The sequence below is a fragment of the Lepisma saccharinum genome, chromosome 17, assembly GCF_977018435.1.
Source record: "Lepisma saccharinum chromosome 17, izLepSacc3.1, whole genome shotgun sequence".
NCBI classification, from domain to species: Eukaryota; Metazoa; Arthropoda; class Insecta; order Zygentoma; family Lepismatidae; genus Lepisma; species Lepisma saccharinum.
In genome coordinates, this window is record NC_139245.1 from 20,639,174 (window position 1) to 20,645,173 (window position 6,000).

Here is a 6,000-nt window from a genome sequence, read left to right on the forward strand (position 1 = left end):
ACAAACACAAAAGCTGACGATGTTCTCCTCGTCAGAGGTATTAAATGAAATTTTGATCACTAGGATCAAAAAGGAGATACATTTCTGAATTCATTTGCTCACTTATTAACTTTCATAATTGTTTCATATACGAGTATATTCTTATTTATCTTAATTGGCTATATACAACATTTTATTCACTCCTATAATTTTTATACTCTTTCCTTATGTATTTTGCATTTACTATAATATATATAATCACTCTTCTCCGCTCCTAGTTTCTACAATGAACTCTGCTCTTCTTTATATGGCGTGCTGCCATCTATCGTGGTTTTCGGAAAACATTTCTTCCTTGTGTCGTCGGAACTGGCACGTGACAATACTGTTTTAAGTTATTAGCAGTGCAATGCTGTGTAGTGCTGTGTATATAATTATTTCTCAAAGGTGTGTATTCTGATTAATTTCTGAAATATAAATACTGTTTTAAGTAATTAGCACTGCAATACTGTGTAGTGTATATAATTAATTTCCAAGTAAATATATATATATATATATATATATATATATATATATATATATATATATATATATATATATATATATATTCTGATTAATTTTACGTCCTGAAATGTACATGTGTGTATTTTGTAGAAGAAAAAGCTATATATAAAAATATCTATGCATGTACAATATCAAATTTAAGTGCCAGTAATATATCAAAGATACCTTGAAGAGGTTTTTAAACATTGAAAGATTAAGAAAATCTTGTAAAATCTTGAAAGTATTACAAATTAAAGCTAGTAATATAATATTTTCAAACATAAACAAACCACTACTAAAGAGGAAAATTTCACAAGTCACAAAAAGTTTAACTCTCATCTTCATGCAATGCTGACAAAAAAAGCTCTGAAGGAAACTTAATTGTCTCTGAAGGAGACTCAATTGCCTCTGATGGAGACTAAATTGCTTCTGATGGAGACTCAATTGCCTCTGAAGGAGACTTAATAGAGACTTAACTTGCCCTGATGGAGCAAGTGGTTGAAGTCTCGAACTGTGTCTATCATATATATTTTTTTAACATGTATTTCTTAGTTATAGCAAACATATCTGTTCACAAGTGCGCACTAAACGAAATAACCTGAGTGGCCACTTGCGAACACTTTTATACTTTACGGACACAATAAAAAAAACGGGGTTTTCCTCATTTAAAAAGCTTACCCATTGGTTAGTGATGATGTCATGAAAGAAGCTCAAAAACATTATACGTCTTTGTTGCAAAATGTTGAGCAAGTTTCTGACGCAAGAATTTGTGCAAATCAATAGTTAACGGGGTGAACACTCCTTTACTGAGAAGGTCAACTAACTTTGTGGTGTGCCAGTAAGTCTAGACAATAACCCGCAGGAAACACTGCCTTCTAATCAATAGTTGTCACACGAAAAAGTACATTGTGTGACATACAGAGAGATCGATGATAACTCGGAACATTGGTAGCGCGTGACATGCACACAAGTTGAACCCGGAATATGGGGAATATGTAAACATGGAAAGATTATTATCTCCTCTTTGCATGCTATGAAGAGAAGCAGTATGTGTTAAATTCCCTTATCTTCTTTTTTGATCTTATAAATTATTAAAATGCTTTTATCTCGAGAACCAAGTAACGTAGAAAGGTGTATTTTTTTGCATTGGTTTTGTTTTGATGTTCTCTTTAATTTGATAACAAACTCGATACATAAATAACCAAAAAGAAATAATGCCTATGAATGTGTTTGGTTTTAAGAAACCTATTCCACAAATAGAGAGAATTCCAGTAAACATGGATATTATTAGGGATATTCATGGTAAACTAAGAGGTCTGGTTATCATTCATCTAAATAGTATCTGGTATCAAGTGGATGAAGATACGGGTAAACAATTACATGTATTCAACAATAATTTATCGTCTTATAAAATTCCCGTCACAGGGAAAATTCAAATAAGTATCTCCCCATCCAATGCAGCAGTTGTACACATAGGTCGAAATTTGTACAGGATTAAACACAACAATATGATTCCCAACACAATATACGAGGTAGAAAAAGGTGATTTCCTCTATGCTGAAATAATTGGTGAGTATGATAAGTTAATTCCTCTCTTCATCGAAATAAGAATAACATATCCTCTAATGAATATAAAAAATACGAAAAAACAAAAAATAAAAATAAAAAATAAATAAACAATGGATATATTTGGAAAAAGGAGGCGACAAGAGATACCAGATAAATCCAGCGACATTGCCAGATTAGAAGAGCGTCTTAGGAAACTTAAATCAGAGTTATTAATTTTACAAAATTCACTATATTTAAATATACAAGCTGAGATTACAAATCTCCAAACTGAATTAATTAACCCCATAGTGAAAATTGATGGCGAACTGAAATCCCTACTTCAAAAATATACCAAATTAGCCTGAATAGACAATGTTCAAAACTTAGAAGAAAGTATAGCCAGTTGAAAAATGAACTTAATAAATTCCGACAACTCCAAACAACCACTTCAGAACAATTAGAACAAGAATTAAACAATCAAGCAGATACTATTCGTACCGAACTGCTTTCTATTATTCAAAATATCAAAACGCAAGTGCAATACGAAGAGCTTAATGCTAGTATTCTCGAATTAAGAGAGCAATTTCTATCTTTTAAAATTCCTACACTAGAAAATATTAAAACTGAATTGCAAACAGATCAGTTACATAGGGCAATAACAGAAGTTCAAGCCAAACTGCAAACGTTGGAAGATTCATCTTCCGAATTAAATGCCAGCGCACGCAGTGTTGCCAGTATAAAATTACAGTTGGAGACTTATGAAGATTCCGGGATGATACAGGGTATCATAGATTATATTGAAGAGACTTTGACAACCATGAGATATGGATTGACAAATGTACAGGAAACTCTGGAATTTAAGTTGCCAAGCATAACCGAATCTTTAAACATAATCCAAGAACAGATTACCAAGCTGGAAAATCTTAATACCGAATCTGAATTATCCCATTTTCATCATCTCATAGGTGACATACAGAATAAATTACAAATATTACAACAATCTACGCCTGCACAAGATGACATACAACAACTTAAAAATGCTTTGAGCAATGATGCAGATGCTACGGAGGTAGATGCTGTCAAACACGCTTTGACCACACTTCAAAATACTCTAGCTAATTTACCCACTTCCCAGGAGTTAAGATCTGTAAAAAGAGCGGTAAATCGAATACTCAAGTCAGAGGACATCAAGAACATTCAAGTGGAAATTGCTGTAATTCAACACACCATCACTACTTTGCCCACCAACCAGATAGTCAACGTACTTCATGCATTGTTTGAAGAAATCAAAAGTCAGGTACACGATCTTGCAAGCCAGAGTACTAAATTGAAACTTGTAGAAAGTTTACAAGAGATTATTTCTAACATTAAGCTACAAATTAGTACCCTCGAAACAAGTCAAGAATCTGCTTTATCAGGTATTACCTCGCAACTTATGATCTCAAAGAACAATTTAAACAAGTGTATGTCGATGTGAAAATCAAACCCAGCTACGATGAAGTGGTACGCACCATAAACGAATATCAAGAATCAGTATTAAGCAGATTAGACGATATTGAATTACGTCAATTTTTCACTGTTGAGATAGTTAGACTTGAGAGTGTAGCAAATGCACGAGGGCACTGGACTTATGTTAATGCAGGTAATGTTTACAAATTGTATCCCTACACTCAGTCTCATGAATTTTTTCTTGATGGTAATATTAGGTTTTTAAAATTTGGCTATGTAAAAAGGGAAAACACGTGGAAGTACCAAATTTCACCATAGAGAGAAAAGATGGGGTGTATAGAGCACTTCAGATACCTATTGCACATTCGGATGAATCTTGCAAAAAGATGTAAAATACATGAGGATGAACAATTATCTGGTTTTCATGTGGAAGCAGCTGGTGACCAATTATTATTTGAAGTGAAACAATTATACCCTGAAAATAATCCATTTTATGTCATATATTCTTATAGAACCCGATGTTAAGACAAGATATAGTTAGTGAATTACACAGACCAGCTCGTCGTAACTACAAACGATTGAGTTTTGGTAACGATAGGTGTAGACGATTTGTTTCAAGCTGATCTGATAGAAATGAGCACAGGAACTTTAAAAAATTTACATAAGGTAAATCATGGTTATAAATATATGCTCACAGTTATTGATACATTCAGTAAATATGCATGGGCTATTCCTCTAAAATCTAAGACAGGTACTTGTATTACCGAGGCTTTAAAGTCGATATTTAGTGAGGGTAGGATAGCGAATTATTTACAGACAGACAGAGGAAAAGAATTCCATAATTTTAATTTTACCAAGTTAATGCAACAACATAATATTAAACATTATTCTACATACAGTGATTTGAAAGCTAGTATAGTGCAACGATTCAACAGAACATTAAAAAATCGCATGTGGAGGCAATTTACTCTACAGGGTAACTATAAATGGGTACAAATTTTACCCGAGCTAGTTCATAATTATAATAATTCAGTACACAGAACTATTCACATGAAACCTGCTGAGGTAACCAAGTCTGATGAGTCTAGGTTGATTTCTACTGTTTATTGTCAAAAATATAAATATACAACCAAGAAACCAAAATACAAAATTGGAGAACAGGTGAGAGTCAGTAAATTTAAACATTTATTTGAGAAGGGATTCACCAAAAATTGGAGCACAGAGTTATTCACTGTAGTTCAAGTTTTACCAGGGAATCCCTAGAAATACATATATCATAAAAGATAATAAAATATTGAAGGGGAGATTTTATGAAGAGGGACTCAGTAAAACAAGATATCGAGATACATATTTAATTGAGAAAATATTACTTAAGAAAAATAATAAACTGTATGTTAAATGGCTACGACTGCCAGAAAGAAGTTGGATAGAAGCAAACCAAGTGATTCTTTGACACCAACATGGAATGTGGTACAGCGTTTACCAGATTTAGTGGAAACTAGTAAAAAAATTGGGAATTGTTACCCGATAATATAAGATGCCTCATTGCAGGTCCCTCTGGTTGTGGAAAAACCACTCTACTGGTAGATAATTTCCTGCTCGCCCCTAATTGGCTAGATTGGGAAAATAGACACCTGCATGTATTCTCTAAAAGTTTAGAACAACCGAAATATCAACAACTCATGAAGCTGTACGAGGGACTTAACATAGCTACATTTGCATCAAAAGTAAAACCTCTCAATGATTGTTTGAAAAATTCTGTTGTAGTTTTTGATGACGTCATTATGGAAAATCAAAACGAAATTCGAAATTTCTTTACACAGGGTCGTCACAAAGAAATAGACTGCTTTTATTTAACTCAAACTTATTCCAAAATTCCTAAACAATTACTACGAGATAATACAAACCTAATTTGTTTGTTTCGTAAAGATCATACTAAATTGAAACATGTATACGATGATTACGTGGGGGGTGATTTAAATTATAACCAATTTTCAAAATTCTGTTCATCTTGTTGGAACAGCGACGATTTTGGATTTGTTACAATCGACATGACTAGAAAATCTAACAATGGAAAATTTAGAAATTAAATCAACGACTTTTTGAACGTTGAAACGATATAAAATAAGGTCTAACCAAACAAATAAATATGTCAAAACATAAAATTGAAGATAATTTGAAATTACGTGATTACCTGTCCAAACGTTTCAAAGGCTGGAAATCAGAGAATCGAGGATTCTATGAACAAAACAAACGTCAAGACCAACCAATTATCGATGCAATCAGTGGTCTCGGTAAAGAGATTAAGAGTGTCACAGAACAAAATAAAAATCTCATAAATGAATTGGTACCTCTTACTGCTAAAATTATGCAGATTTTTCACCTACACCTTTATCCAGTATTCACACACCTCTGACCCTCCAACATCCACCTACTAAAGCTATAAGTGAACCAGATAAAATTGAGTTGGGTCCCTTGGCAAGA